The sequence below is a fragment of the Mustela nigripes genome, chromosome 5, assembly GCF_022355385.1.
Source record: "Mustela nigripes isolate SB6536 chromosome 5, MUSNIG.SB6536, whole genome shotgun sequence".
Taxonomy (NCBI): Eukaryota; Metazoa; Chordata; class Mammalia; order Carnivora; family Mustelidae; genus Mustela; species Mustela nigripes.
Genome location: NC_081561.1, coordinates 5,517,567 through 5,534,549, shown reverse-complemented (window position 1 = coordinate 5,534,549; position 16,983 = coordinate 5,517,567). Strand labels below are relative to the sequence as shown.

General features: G+C 39.1%; 1 protein-coding gene across 11 annotated transcripts in view; it reads right to left on the bottom strand.

Annotated features, from left to right (window-relative positions):
• The window catches only part of FARS2 (phenylalanyl-tRNA synthetase 2, mitochondrial), a 524,473-nt gene that overhangs the window by 491,735 nt on the left and 15,755 nt on the right, over positions 1 to 16,983 (bottom strand). For 3 of the 11 annotated variants that reach the window (XM_059399374.1, XM_059399370.1, XM_059399369.1), the window contains one exon: positions 10,334 to 10,409. The exons of the other annotated variants lie outside the window; for them this stretch is intronic. The gene's annotated coding sequence lies outside the window, so the exon portion shown is untranslated. Of the gene's footprint in view, positions 1 to 10,333; positions 10,410 to 16,983 lie in introns of those variants that run through there. 11 annotated transcript variants of the gene reach the window in all.

Sequence of the window (16,983 nt, the reverse complement as noted above, 5' to 3'; positions counted from 1 at the left end):
CCACAGAACCATTAAGAAAATAAAAGACAAAAGCAGTAAAATGATCTAGACTTAAAACAATTAGTCAAGGGCTATTCAAAATAAGATGTAAACATGGCGTTTAGGGGGATATGAAAATGTAGTGTTGTTAGAAAAACATTTGCACTTAAGTAACCATCAACTTAAAATAGACTGCTATGTATGCAGAATGTTATATAAAAACCAATGGTAACAACAAACCAAATCTATAATAGATAAACAAAAAATGAGAGAGGAATATAAAACAGAACACTAAGGAAAGTCACCAAGTGAAAAGGGAAAATAGAGAAGGAACAAAATAATCAAAAGAACAAGCAAAAAAATGACCACCAAAATGGCAATAAATACATATCTATAAATAATTATTTAAAATAAAAATAGACTAAGTACTCCAATCAAAAGACAAAGGGTGACAAAATGGATAAGAAAGCAAGACCCACTTATATGCTGCCCACAAGAGACTCACTTCAGAGACACACACAGACTCAAAGTGAAGGGAAGTGCAAAGATATCCCTTGAAAACAGAAAAGAAAAGAAATCTAGGGTAGCAACATATCACATAAAATAAGCTTTAAAACAAAAACTGTGATAAGAGACAAAGATGGGCATTCCATAATAATAAAGGAGTCAATACAATAAAAGGATAAAAATATTTGTAAATATCTATGCATTCAACATAGGGGCACCTAAATAGATGATGCATAATGAGAGAAGTTGACAGGAAGAGAAAAGTTACAGATATTAAAATAGAAATTGACAGTAACACAATAATATTAGGGGATTCTAACACCCCACTTACATCAATAGATCATCCAGTCAGAAAAGTAAGTAACAACAGTGGCATTATACAACAGTTAAACCAGATGGACTTAAAAGATACACACAGAGTACTCCATCCAAAAGCAGCAGGAATACACAGTTTTTTTTAAGTGCACATAAAACATTCTCCAGGATAGATCATATGTGAGGGCACAAAACGAGACTCAATAAATTTAAGAAAACTGAAATCAAATCAAGATCTTTCAGACCACAGTGATATGAAACTAGAAGTCAATTACAAGAAGAAAACTGGAAAAAACACACGATGGGTAGGCAACATGATACTAAAAAACCAAAGGATCAATGGAGAACTCAAACAGGAAGTCAAAAAAAGACCTTAAGACCTATGAAAATAGAAACACAATAGTCCAAAGTCTATGGCATGCAGCAAAAGCAGTACTAAAATGAAAGTTTATAGCAATACAGGCCCACCTCAAGAAACAAAGATCTCAAATGACTAATTTTACATTTAAAGGAACTAGAAAAAAAAAAGAATAAATAAAGCCCAAAGTTAGTAGAAAGAAGAAGTTACAACCAGTACCAAAGAAATACAAAGGATCATAAGTAACTACTACAAACAATTATATGTTAGGGGCATCTGAGTGGCTCATTTGGTTAAGCGTTGGACTCTGATTTCAGGCTGATCATAATCTCAGGGTCATGAAATTGAGCCCCGCTTTGGCTCCATGCTGGGTAAGGAAAATGCTTCAGATTCCCTCTCTCCTCCCCGCCTGCCCCTTTTCATGTACTCATGCATGTGTGTACACTCTCTCTCTCTCTCTAAAAAACAAAACTAAAACAAAAACCAATTAAATATTAACATATAGGACAACCTAGAATAAATGAATAAGTTACTTGAAACATAGAGTCTTCCAAGACTGAATCAAAAAGAAATAGAAAATCTGAACAAATTACTAGTAATGAAATTAAATCACTAACGAAAGCATTTCCAACAAATAAAAGTCCAGGACAAGATAGCCTTACAAAAGTATTCAATCACAACAGTTAAAGAAGAGTTAATACATATCCTCAAACTACTACAAAAAATTGAAGAAGGAACACCCAAACTCATTCTATAGAAGAGGCCATCATTATCCTCCTACAAAAACCAAAGACACCACAAAAAATTAAAATTACAGACCAATATCCTTGATAGACACTACCATAAAAATCCTCAAAAAATATTAGTAAACCAAATTCAACAATAGATTAAAAGAATCATATACCACGATCAAGTGGGATTTATTCCAGCGGTGCAAAAATGGTTCAATAAATGCAAATGATATACCACATTAAAAAAAATAAAATTAGGGGCACCTGGGTGGCTCAGTGGTTAAGCCTCTGCCTTCGGCTCAGGTCATGATCCCAGGGTCCTGGGATCGAGCCACGAAACAGGCTCTCTGCTCGGCAGGGAGCCTGCTTCCCCCTCTCTCTCTGCCTCTCTGCCTGCCTGTGCTCTCTCTCTCTCTGTCAAATAAATAAAATCTTAGAAAAATAAAAAAATTAAAAAAAAATAAAACTATATGATCATCTCAGAAGATATAGAAAAAGCATTTGATAAAATTCAACATCTATTTATGAAAAAAAATCTCTCAACAAAGTGAGTAGAGAGGGAACAAACCTCAACATAATAAAGATCATGTATGACAAACCCACAGCTAACATCAGACTCAATAGTGAAAAGCTTAAAGCTTTTCCTCTAAGGTCAGGAACAAAACAAGGATGCCCACTCTTACCATTTTCATTCAATATAGAATTAGAAGTCCTCGCCACAGCATTCAGACAAAAAGAAGATATAGGGGGCACATAAGTGGTTCAGTGGGTTAAGCCTCTGCCTTTGGTTCAGGTCATGCTCTCAGGGTCTGGGATCCTGCCCCACATCGCATCGGGCTCGCTGCTCAGCGGGGAGCCTGCGTCCTCCTTTCTCTCTGTCTGCCTCTCTGTCTACTTGTGATGTGTGTGTGTGTGTGTGTGTGTGTCAAATAAATAAATAAAATATTGAAAATAAAATATATAGTAGCCATCCAAAGTGGAAAAGAAAAAATGAAACTATCATTATTTATAGTCAATATGACACTATCATTTAAAATTTCTAAAGTCTCCACCAAATAACAATTAGAATGAATTCACTAAAGTTGCAGAATACAAAATTAATATACAGAAATCTGTTACATTTCTACACTAATAATGAACTATCAGAAAGACAAATTTTTTTTTAAAAATTCCATTTACAGTTTATCAAAAAAGAATTTAAAAACCTAGAAATAAATTTCAACAAGTAGGTGAAAGACCTATACTACGAAAACTATAAAACCCTGATGAAAGAAAATGAAGAAGAGGGGTGCCTGGGTGGCTCAGTGGGTTAAAGCCTCTGCCTTCAGCTCAGATCATGATCCCAGGGTCCTGGGATCAAGCCTGGCATGGGGCTCTCCGCTCAGCGGGGAGCCTGCTTCCCCCTCTCTCTCTGACTGCCTCTCTGCCTACTTGTGATCTCTGTCTGTCAAATAAATAAATAAAATCTTTAAATAAAAAAAAAAAAAGGAAAGAAAGAAACTGAAGAAGACTCAAATAAATGGAAAGATAGACCTTGCTCATGAATTGGAAGAATTAAAGTTGTCAACATGTCCATATAACCCAAAGCAATCTACAGATGCATGCAATTCTTATCAAAATGCCAACAGCATTTTTCACTGAACTCAAACAAAGAATCCTAAAATTTGTATGAAACTATAAAAGACCCCCAAAACCAAAGCAATTTTGGGAAAGAAGAGCAAAGCTGGAGGTATCACAATCTTTGATTTTGAATGGCACTACAAAACTCTAATAATCAAAATAGTATGGTTTTGACAAACAGACAAACAGAACAGAGTCCAGAAATAAACCCATTTGGTCTAATTAATCTATGACAAAGGAGGTAAGACAATAACAGGGAAAAGACAATCTCATCAATAAATGGTGATGGGAAATAGGAGAGCTACATGCCAAAGAATTATACTGGATTACTTTCTTAAACCCTACACAAAAAAATAAATTCAAAATGGATTAAAGACTTAAACGTAAGACCGGGAACCATAAAACATCTAGAAGAAAACATAGATAGTAAGCTTTTGAACATCAGTCTGATCAGCACTTTTTGGACAGGTCTCCTTAATCAAGGACAGCACAAACAAAAATAAATTGCTGGACTAGGAAACCATTAACAAAATGAAAAAGCAACCTACTGAACAGAAGATACTTGCAAATGATATTCTGAGAGGAATTAGTATCTAAAATCTACAAAAAACTTACACAACTCAGTATCAGGAAAAAAAATTTTTTTGAGAAGAAAAAATTTGAGGGGAAAAAAAAAAGAATTCAGAGGGCCTGATTGGACATTCCTCCAAGAAGACATACAGATGGCTGACACACATGAAAAGATCCTTAATATCACTAACTGTCAGGGAAATGCAAATCAAAACCACAGTGAAAAATCACCTCACACCTCTCAGGATGGCAATTATCAAAAAGATAAGAAGTAACAAGTATTGATGAGGATGTGGAGAAAAATATCCCTCATGAACTGTTGGTGGAAAAGAAAAATGGTGCAGCCACTATGGAAAACAGTATGGAGGACCTCAAAAAATTAAAAGTAGCACTACGATACAATCCAGCAATTCCAATTCTGGGTATTTACCCAAAGAAAATGAAAACACTGACTCAAAAAGACATGTGCACCCCTATATTGATTGCAATATTATTTACAATAATCAAGTTATGGAAGCAAGTGTCTGTCAACAGTGAATGGATAAGATAAGGTCCCTGGATAGATGGATGAGAGATAGATAAAGAAGATGTAGTTTCTGAATTATTAGCCATAAAAAAGAATGCAATCTCGTCATTTGTGACTGGATGAACCTAGAGAGTATTATGCTAAGTGAAATCAGTCAGACAAAGAAAGACAAATTAGCATGCAACTTCACTTACACACAGAATCTAGAAAACAAAAGGACAAGCAAACTAAATAGACCCATAGAAACAACAAGAACAATGAGATGGTTGCCACAGGGAACGTGGGTGGGGGAATGGGCAAAGTAGGGGTAGAGGATTAAAAGGTACAAACTCGGGCGCCTGGGTGGCTCAGTGGGTTAAGCCGCTGCCTTCGGCTCAGGTCATAATCTCGGGGTTCTGGGATCGAGGCCCCCATCGGGCTCTCTGCTCAGCAGGGAGCCTGCTTCCCTCTCTCTCTCTCTGCCTGCCTCTCCATCTACTTGTGATTTCTCTCTGTCAAATAAATAAATAAAAATCTTAAAAAAAAAAAAGGTACAAACTCTCAGTTATAAAATAAATAAGGCACGAGAATACAATGTACACCATGGGGAATGTAGTTAATAATATGTAACAACTTTGTATGGTGACAGATAGATTTATTGTGACCAATTCATAATGCATATAATGTTGAATCACTATGCTACACACCTGAAACTAATACAATATTGTATGTCAACTGTACTTCAATAAAAAAAAGACAATTTAAATAAAACATCAGCAGTCTATTAATCATGAGTTTAAATCTGGTACTTTAAATCTATTAATCGTAAAGTTTATCCTGATAATTCTTTCTTTAATCCTACCTTCATTTGGAAAGTACTAATATAATACTCAAATTTAATCCACTAATTCTTCTTCTTTTTAATCCTATTAAAAATTCTTTTTAATCCACTTGAAAAGCTTTAACATCCAAGACGGATCCATGCTGAGTAGTCTTAAGGCAGCTGTTGTGTAACAGCTGCTGACAATTGATAGCCAGGCAAAGGAACCTTACAGCAGGCCTGAATGCAAAAACCCAATCCTGATTCCAAGACGAATCCTCCCTCAAACTAAACCCCAGGAAGGCTCCAGCCAACTGATGTAATACAATTGAAATAATACAAAAACAAAAAATATAAGAAAATGTAATTTTAATACTGAATCACAGAATGTCACTAAGGACATAAGCTCTTTTATATCTCAAGTAAACCACAAAGCACACTCATTGTACTTAGTAAAATGAACTGTGCACATGTCCTGCTTTTAGAAGGCCTTTTCAGCTTCAAAAACCACCTATTTAATGGGACAGTATTAAATATTAATTTTTTTAAATGTCAAAGGAGCCTAGGTGCCTCAGTAGGTTAAGAGTCTGCCTTGAGCTCAAGTCATGATCCCAGCATCCTGGGATCAGCCCTGCCACCAGACTTCCTGCTCAGCAGGGAGTCTGCTTCTCGCTTTCCCTCCACCCCTTTTCCCCACATCCCCATGCTGGTTCACACATGCACACACTCTTTTCTCTAATAAACAAATAAAATTTTTTAAAAATAAGTAAGTAAAAGTTGAAGGCTGATAAAAGCGCATCCTCTAGATCTGTGCTAATACAGCAGCCACTAATCACATGTGGCTACCTAAATTTAAATTAATTACAGTTAAAAATTTAGTTCCTCAGTTGCACCAGCCCCATTTCAAGTGCTCAAGAGCCATAGGCAGGTGGTGGCTGCCACACTCCCCAGTGCAGATATAAAACACTTCCATCATCACAGAATGTCCACTGAATCGAGTTCTGGATAGTAAGTGCCTTTTTCTAAAGCAATCACAGCATTTTCATTCATTCATTCAACCTATGTTTGCTGCTGAGCTCCTACTATGGGACTGGCATTGTGCTGGTTATCAGGGATAACTGCGAGGGAAACTAATCATTTAAGTAGAGATAAATAGAAACCTAAAAAATAGCAGAGTAGAGACCATATTTTTAAATAAAGAAGAGCAGCCGGGGGAAGTCCTGTCTGAGGAAGTAATGTTTAAGCCAAGATTAGAAAGATTAAACCATTCAAAAAGAAAGAGTTTCCAAATAGAGGGAACTACAGAACCAAAGCTTCCAGGTGGGAAGGGCTTAGCATGTTCTAGAAACTGATTTCAGTGCGTTTTGCAGCTGTCTCATTAAACTTGAAACCCCAAGCAAAGCATTTAACTGACACCCAAATCTATTCCAACGGGGAAGTTAGACAACCGTCCATATATTATCCTAGGCACTTCTCCTTCTCCCTCTAAATCACCTGCCTTTTTGTCATTTCATTTCTTGAAGCACCAACTTCTGAGTGGGCAGGAACAGAAAGAGCAATTAATTTTGTTGCTTCTTTGTAGAGGAAGAAATGGGCTTAAACGCTGTTTCTGAACTACCGTGCATTTTAACTAGCTGTGTTCTCGCAGGCCACTATTCACACAGGTAATCAAGACAGTGTCATCACAAGTGCAGCAGCTTCCACTTGAGGGTAGGAGGTCATGATTCCTGCCAAGGGCACACAAGCCACGCAGACTCGGAGCCACAATGGCCCGCTTCTAACTGGAGGACAATCCTCTTCCCAGGAGACGCAGTAGCTGCCATGCAGTGGGCACCACAGCACTGTCACTGCCCCACTGACAGCTCTCGGATGGGGGCAGTGAAAACACCCCGGCTTTCAAGACCGGACTGAGGGGGAACTCTGAACAGCGACCCCTTGGGGTCTCTCTCACTTAAGTGCCTGGGACACCTCTACCTGGCACCCCATTCACCCATTTCCACATGTTTCGTCATCCCACTGTCTTCTCCACCTTCATCACCTTTTCAACCCAAGTGGCTCCCTACCAGCAGGTCTCAGGTTGCTTTTGTTATGACACAAGTTCCCTTTCAAGGAGCTACCCAAGACCCCTGAGCTGAGCCAAGGCAGGAGGGACATGAACTGGTGCTGAAGCCACTGTCCTCTAGTGCATGCAAGGCCTCCTGCAGGAGGCTGAAAGGCACTATCTTCCTCTATACATAATGGGAGCCAAACTGTCTAGGCAATTTCCTTCCCGTCCCATTTCTTTCAGAGAGAAAAATAGAACCTCTATTGCTGGAAAGAGTTGAAATGCTTGGCGTTGGGGGAAAAAAAAGACTGCATTCTCATACCAAATTAATTAAGAGTCAAAGATGGAAATTACCCTTCTGACATCAGGTTTTGATTTTTTTTCAGCCTTAATGAAGAAAAGCCCAATGCCAACTAAACTGAAAAACCCAGAGAGGTTGAATAGTTATAGAAGATCAGGCTAAGGAACGCATTTTAAATCCACACATGTCAAAACATTCATCGCATAGTGACATTTCTGCCCAAACACATTTCAGTAATTAAAATTAAGCTTCTTTTAAATAAAGTAAGCCACTATCATTTTTAATAAAAGACCTTGTAAAAACACTTCATTTTACTATATTTTGAAAAAAGCATAATCTTCATATGCTACAATACCATGTGAAGCTATCCACAAATAAAAAGGAACAACAAAAAACAAACTAGCAAAAAACTAAAACCTGTGCTCCTGTCAGACCTCGTTCACCCAGTTCACTGGGCAGTGACACCAAGCCCTCCCTGGAAACCCTCTTTTTTGAATGGAAAACCGAAGCAGTGCTTACCTGGAGCTGCTGTAACAAAATACCATAGACCTGGTGGCTTCCAAACAACAGACATTTATTTCCCACAGTCCTAGAGGCTAGTCCCGGGTCAAGGTGCTGGCAGATTGGGAGCCCACTTCCTGGTTCAGACAGCCATCTTTTCACTGTGTCCTCATAGGACAGTAGTGAAAGGTCCCCCAATGATAGGTCCATGATCAAAGGAGCGAGACTGATACAAAGCAAAGGTCAAGCAAAGCTTTATTTCACACCAAGCATCAAGAATCAAACCTACCCACTGGCTCAGTGGGTTAAAGCCTCTGCCTCTGCCTTTGGCTCAGGTCATGATCCCAGGGTCCTGGGATCGAGCCCCACATTGGGCTCTCTGCTCGGCAGGGAGCCTGCTTCTCCCTCTCTCTCTGCCTGCCTCTCTGCCTACTTGTGATCTCTGTCAACTAAATAAAAAAAATTTTTTTTTTAAAAGAATCAAACCTACCATTTGGGGTCGCCTCTTACAGAGAGGGTGACCCCTCCCTGCCTTACAGACTAACTTTTATAGAGCAAAGGCCATGTAGTTGGGACTGGCCACACACAGGTGGCCAACGATATTGTAACACACAGAGAAAGCTGCACAGTAATGCTAGGTCACACATGCGTGGCCAATTGAATTACAATTTACCCCAGTAGATATTTGAACTAGCCTATCACCTTGGTCAGAACTGGCAACCAAAAGGCAGGGCCCACACTCCTCAGTAGCTAGGGAGACAGTGTGTGCCCTTACTGATTGGATGTCTCCACCTGGCCCTTGTATTTGAGCTTTGTTACCTGGGACTGATTTCCCTAACTTGCTTTCAAGTAAGTTCCCTGAGGGAGGGGCAGGGTCAGTTTAAGTTTTACTGCATAAACCACAAAATCACTGATTAACCCGATGGAAGCTCTGGCTAAATAGGCCCTCACAAGTAGGAGCAGAGCTCTCTGGGGGCCCTTTTATTAGGCACTAATCCTAAGGATGAGGGCTCTGCCCTCATGACCCAATCACCTCCCAAAGGCCCCACCACTCTGGGAATTAGGACTGCAACATGGGAACTGCGGAGTGAGGGGAACAAATACTCAGTTTATAGCACAAAATAGTGAGAACACACTCCTAATCTCTACAGACTGTCCCTAGAAGCAGGGAGAGAACAGACGATTTTGGTTCCATTCTGGACTGAAGAGAGTTAAGTAGGAAAAGGTAACCTGATCCCAGGTCACACAGCTGCGGCAGAGCAGGCTGAAGGCAGACACTCCAGGGCTAGGTTCAGTACACTTCACCCACTTCACAATCATACTGCTAGAGCTGGAAAATGTCAGCAACTGATGGCGGCTTTACTTTAAATTATAATTTAGATTAGTTACACATAAAGTATAACTTTAAGGAAAAATTATTTTTTTTAAAGATTTTATTTATGTATTTGACAGACAGAGATCACAAGTAGGCAGACAGTCAGGCAGAGAGAGGAGGAAGGCAGTCTCCCTGCTGAGCAGAGATCCCATGAGCGGCTCAATCCCAGGACCCAGAGATCATGACCTGAGCCGAAGGTAGAGGCTTAACCCACTAAGCCACCCAAGTGCCCCAGGAAAAATTATTTTAAAAGATTAGGGTTCTAGTCCAAACAGGATACAAGATACCAACTCACAAGTACCTACTGTGTTCAAACTTGTCTCGGTATTACTTGGAGATATCCACAATGGGCAAGGCACAAGGGTATTCCTCAAAATGAGAGTCTAGGCATAAACACTGACAATGTGATGCTGGGATTTTATTGAAAGAAATATTGAAATAATGCTAAGCAAGGAAAAAACACGTGTTCTTCTGTATCATGAATAAGTTCCAATACATAGAAATTCAATTTAAAAAGTCCACGCATATCTTTCATATCCTAAGTATATCCACTTCTAAACATGGTATTTCTGATAGTGTGCTACTACATAAAAACAAAGTTTAGCTTCAATATGGCTAGCACCTTTTCTACTCTACAGAGATCACTTGGGAAATAATCTGACTTTAAAGACAAATGTATAAGGCATTTGGAAATCAGAATTCCTTACCTTTAACAACTTTTATCACATTTTTCTTTGCTTTCCAGTTTGTATCTTTCTGGTAAATAAAAGAGGTGTGTTGTAACTAAAAAAAAAAAAAAAAATATGACAACCCAATTGGAATTGGTATCTATTTCCTTCTCTTTAAAAATGTAACTGATAGGGCGCCTGGGTGGCTCAGTGGGTTAAGCCGCTGCCTTCGGCTCAGGTCATGATCTCAGGGTCCTGGGATCGAGTCCCCCCCATTGGGCTCTGTGCTCGGCAGGGAGCCTGCTTCCTCCTCTCTCTTGCTCTGCCTGCCTCTCTGCCTACTTGTGATCTTTCTCTGTCAAATAAATAAATAAAATCTTTTTTAAAAAAATGTAACTGATAAGCACTGGCAAATTGTTAAATCATTAGACTGCATGTGTGAAAATAATATAACACTGTATATCAATTACACTTAATAAACAAATAAATAAATTTTTAAAAAACAAGGAAAATGTAACTAAAAAGTACAGTCATTCTAAAACCTCCTGGGTCAATTCAGCTTGTTTTAATAGCAAACCACTTTGCAATTCTAATTACAACTTCATTTAATGTTTTGGTTGAAGTCTTCCAAAAAAGTTGAATATCTACATGTGACAGATATCAGTTAATCTAAAGAAAGTATTGTGAGCCAGCCCTTGTCTACAAATGCAAAAAGCTTTGAGTTACATTAAACTAAATCCACTACCTGTGCGTTTATCCTGCTTTGCAGCCACCATATGATCAATGAATATAAAAAAGGCAAAGTTAATTACAAAGTAGCTTTTGTAGGTATTAGGCTTAAACATCACAAGAGGATAAATGCTTTGTCCTTATGGTATTCTAAAGTTGATTTAGGAGTATACTGAGCACGCATTTGAGAAGCACAGATTTTATTTGAAAATATTAACAATAACATGTATTTGTTCCTGTGCTGCCTATTATAGAGACAGGAATACACAGATCAGAGAGATTCTTCAGGGTTCTCCCAAAGCCCTGGGGAGTTTCTGGACAGACAGACATCACTTGATCAGGAAGGAATCCCTCCTATTCTACCAGCCAGTAACACACTAGGCCTCCCTTGCTTTAAATCTCCTAAAATCTCCTGGATTTGTTTTTGGGTTTTGTTTTAGGTTTTTTGTTTTGTTTTATTTTGTTTTGTTGGTGTGTGTGGGGTGGGAGGTGGGTGTCTTCATTTTAATATGTGTGCACATAGGGCCATGCTTATCTGGGGGAAATAATCAGTTTTATCAAGAGAACAACTTGAAATATGGAATGCTTTAAAAGAAATAAAACTAATTTACAAATATTTACTGTGCCCTTAGAAGAGGTGCTAAGAAACAGAATAAGAAAAAGTCTTTGCCCTCAAACATTTCAGAAGGTCAGCCTTGCAAAATTCCAAAATCGGTAATGGGCAATGACTGCGTCTTCATCTGTCACACCTATAGGTGGCAGTACTAAGCGCCGATGGCTCTCAATCTTGATTGAATTACCAGGAAAGCTGCTAAAAAAGATCTGTGTTAAGGCGCCACCGTGAGATTTTTATTTGACCGCTGTGGGAGGAGACCTGACATTAAGTTTCACAAGCTCCTGGAGACTGTAATGTGCAGCCTAGACCAAGAGCCTCTGCTCCAGACCAAGAGCTCACAAACTCCACAGGTGCTAAGGCCAAGAGTTCTCATACAGGTGCTCAAATTGTCAAGGGTTGTTTAACCCAGGCTTGGATTGTACATGTTTTGGCTTTAGGTTCCAAAAGATGATCTATATCATTTTAACCTCAACTAGCATATAGCTCTGGGAAGGCTATGAGCACTTTTTAGATAATCATTTTTTAAATTATCTCGATTTCTCCATAAAATCATTCTTATTACAAATATCTCTTCATGTGAAAATTTCATTTTTAATTAATTGCTGAGATCAGTCAAAATGGCATTTAATAAAACTATTTTGCCAAAAAGTAAGAAGCAATACTGGCCACTCTCAGAAGACTCTTGAAATTATCTTCACATCTTTCACATCTTCCACAGAAAGTTTTGCTAAAACCAGATCAACGACAGCTGATAAGATATAAATTCAGGTCTCTGTAAATGCAAAACCAGATTTTACTTTATTGATCTGCTGTGGGGGTTTGAAAGAATAAGCCACATAGATCACAAGAAGACTGGTTAAATGGGGCAGCAGGAAGTCTTGGTGTAATGTTAACTGTCACGTATTTCAAGATTATGGACAGGATCAATTCTAAAATCTGCTTTAGGGAGGCAAAATTCAAGTACAGGATTTATCTTTGCTTAAAACTAGGTTCTCCATCTTGTAAAAGGGGCTTACCAAAGGAAACTTTGAATACACCTAGCCCATAGTCATGTAAGCTGTTCCTGGACCACTGGGATGTGAGGACATATTTACATCATCCATTCAGGGCTTCCCCACCACAGTGCTGGCAAGAAATGGCAATGCCACACCTGCACAGGGGCAATAAACATGGATGGATCCCACCTGCTCTTTCACACAGCTGTCTGACTTGAGGCTGATGAAATGGTCCTCCACCGTGGTGACACATTAGACCCCTGACACTTTTTAAATATATTATTACTGGGCCCCATGCTTAGGATTTATGATGGACTTGATGTAAGTGGAAGAGAATACTGGTAGTTTGTAACGGTTCTCAGATGCATAATATGAGGCCAGAGAACCAGTGGGTTAACAAAACCGAGAGGTTATCCATCTGCAATGTCAGGTAATGTGAGCTGGGAACAACCAGTGGGGAACAAGTTCAGATAAAGACAGATCTGACCTCTGAGTTTGCTCAGATGACTCAAATGCCAGTCTCTCTCCTAGAAACAAGTATGAGTGGGAGGCAGCTCATGGGAGAGGAGAGAGCCTGAGCTTACACACAGATGGGCTAAAGTTCGAATCCCCATTCCACTGTTAGCTAGCTGTAGAGCCCTGACCCACTGAGGACATTCTTTCAGCCTCTTTTCCCAGAGGTTAACTGGCACCCACTCCATCTCATCAGGGTTCTATCAAGATTACTATGAATTACATGTAAAACAGCAGTATAGCAGGTATTCAAAAATGAGAGCTGTGTCAACCTCTGGGACTTGGGCAATCAAGAAGAGAGGCATCCAGTAGCTCATCTCCTCACGCATAAGACACATTCAATAAATTATTTCTCAAAGCTTCACAGCCATAGTACAACGTCCATACTTTCCTGAAGCCTGTAACAAAGATCTCTCACGGCCAACTTGTGGAGAAGGATCATAGCTTACTTGTTTCACAAAATTGCCAGTGATGCTTAATTATGGAAAAGACAGAACTGATGGATCTGAATGTCAGAGCAAAGAATGGTTCAACTGCTTCAGCGCTATTCCCAGAGGAGAACGGAATGCCTAGCTGAAGGGCAAAGAAGAAATCCAAATCCTAGAGCAAGCAGACCCCTGTGGCTTTAGGGTCTTATGGCGTTAGGTGAAATTTTTGCTTCAACACTGCAGTAAATCACACACTCTGTATGCCTTAATTTATCTATTAGATGGGAAAAGTGCCATCAGAGTCAGAGTTCTCATAAAAACTCAAGTGCAAATGCAAATGTATGGAAAGGGCATAGCACAAAGTGGATGTTCAGTAAATCAGGTTTTATTTCCCTTGCCCCACCTATGTTTTGATCTCTGGTCATGAAGTTTCTGATAAATCATGCCTCTGAAATATTTCCTCTTCATGAATCAGACAACTCTCAAAGCCTGAGAGCAAAAATTCACAGACAAGCCAATCAAAAAACGCTAGAAAAGTATCTTTGGGGCACCTGGGTGGCTCAGTGGGTTAAGCCACTGCCTTCATCTCAGGGTCCTGGGATAGAGGCCTGCATCAGGCTCTCGGCTCAGCAGGGAGCCCGCTTCCCTCTCTCTCTCTCTGCCTGCCTCTCTGTCTACTTGTGATCTCTCTCTGTCAAATAAATAAATAAAATCTTAAAAAAAAAAAAAAAGTATCTTTGGATAGTGGTTCCCTTTGGGGGTAATGGGGAAACTAGACAGAGAAGAGGGTAAGATACAAAATATTTCTACTAAATACTGACTTCATGCCCTATGCAACATTCCCAATGTCTAAACCTTAAAACTAATGGAAATGTATTAAAGAGAAAAAACAGTAAGAATGGTAATAGCATAGACTCATTTCTTACTCTTTTATGTACTATGAACTGTAATACCCTTTAAAATTCTGGGGCTGTCATCATCTGACCAGGTCGCAAAGGGGACTCAATGATTGGTTACTGAGCAGCAAACTGTGCTAAATTAGAAGACTGATACAGGAAATCTGGATCAAACACTTTTACAACTAAATGATAGGAAAGCTGAGATGTCTAATCAATTCACAAACAATTGTAACTGATTGACAGGAAAAAAGAAAAACTCAGCCAGTTTTCTGCTTGATTTATAGACTTATTAAATCTAGCAACATTTAGACAGTTTTGTACAATTGTTATCATGACCAATATAAGAAGTATGAGACAGGACATATATAAGAAAATAACAAACATTAATTCATAAATAACTATAGTTAACAGGAAAAAAATCTCATCCAGTTTTCTTGATTTATACGCCTGTTAAATCCTGCAACTAACAGGCCATTTTGTACAATTATTATCATGACCAAAATAAAAAGTATATTATAGATAAATAAAGGTATATAAGAAAATAATACACAAACATCATTGGCTTATTTTTTTCATTAGAAACAACAGATCTACAAAGATCCATCTACATGCTCCCATCTGAAACATTACAACCAATATCAATGACACACTGACGTGGCTATTCAAAGGCTTACTGAGTATCTGGCACTGTAACTAAGAATTGGTCATACCCCTCAAGGAGCTCACAGATCCCCAGACAATCAGAGGGAGAGATATAGAAGTTCCCACCCAGAATTCAAGACTAAATGGTTATTGGAGGGCTGTGAAGGAGGTGACTCGCTCTACACAGAGGAAGAACAGAAAAGATTTCACAAAGAGTGAATTCTCAGTAACATCATCAAAGACTGGACACATCTCTTCTCAATTCTGCATTTGGTGGCTTTTTGACAGTGGCCTGAAATTGGGTATAAATGTATAAATACACCAACCACAGCCAAACACTACGACAGGCACTCCTCCCATAAACATTGCTTATTAAGTATCGACCAGGACACCCATGATCTCGATGGCGAATTTCCATATTGTGGAGAGACCACACGTGCACAGGACCAGCGGCGTAAGAGTGTGAAGACCCTGAGCAAGTTGGGAGCTCAGGATGAGGAGTGTTGGGGAGCAAAGGAGGGAGTAGTGATGAACAGGAGAGAGGGAGCTCCAAGTCACATTCTAAAGAGCAAAAGGTCCTGATTGTTATCCTACAGGAAAATTAGGCCAGTATTCTTTGTGAAGCAATAGAATGACATATGTACGTGTTATAAACATGAACTCAGGGGAAAGTGGAGCTGAAGGAAGGAGAAGGAACAGCAAAGACACTCAACCATCTTTAACGTCTAGAACCTACCTGTGAGTCACTGCCATGGTGAGGCAGGGCTAAGATGAAGGGAAACAAACGAACCAGCACTCACCGCATTAAAAAATACAGAGGTTTAACACAAAGCACACTGTCCAGAACATCCAAAACTGAAGTGGGCTCAGACAAGGAAATAACCAGCCCTGAATTGAGGCTGCAGAGTGGCTGTTCTTTGGCAGAGACACTGCCTTGATCCAGACACAAGTAACTATCAGAAAAGAAACAAAACAGAAACTATCCAAAGAAACTAATGAATGAAAACAAAATTGAAAATATAAAGAAAAGAAAAAGAAAATGTTCACCAAAGAGAAATTGCTCTAAGAAACAAAGACAGTAGGGGCACCTGGGTGGCTCAGTGGGTTAAGAAACGAAGAAAGTGTTCAGACCAAACTGCTACCCCACACCAAGGAATCAGAAATAAACTTTAGGGAGAGTATGTGCTATGGTTAGTGCTGTGAACTGTGTAAGACTAAAGAATCACAGACCTCTACCCCCGAAACAAATAATACATTATAATCTTAAAAAAGAAATAAACTTTAAAAATAAGATAAAAACTAGTCTTAGTGAGGGTCAGGGAAGATTTACAAAAGATTTTTTTTAAAAAGGTTACAAAACAACAGAAGATAAAAAGTGAGTTGATATAGCTCAAGAAATAGGAGAGAAAAACGAAACTTACACAAAATGAGTTAGAAGTAACAAGATGTTAAATAAACACAAATAAAAACCTGTCAGGGACAGGGAGGCCAGGTCTGAGAAGCCTTACAAAAGGAAACATAAATGAGTAAAAATACAAAAATGACCAGAAAGAAAATGGAAGACACATAAGACAAAAGGTCTACTTCATATTATTGGCACTCCTAACAACAACAACAAAAACAGGAAAATATTTGAAAACATCACAGAAAAACCTCCCTCCTAGAATTAAGACATATTTGAGTCTGCAAATCACGAGCAGACCATGCTCCAGGAAAATTATGACGCAGTGATCAACAATAATAGCCCAGTAAAGTTCCCAGCTCAGGGGGAAAGGATACCTACAGCAGGAGGAAAAAGCCATATACACAGCACCGCCTTTTCCAATCACAGGGCTCTTTGGAGAAGGAGTGGGTAAAGGAAGAAGTA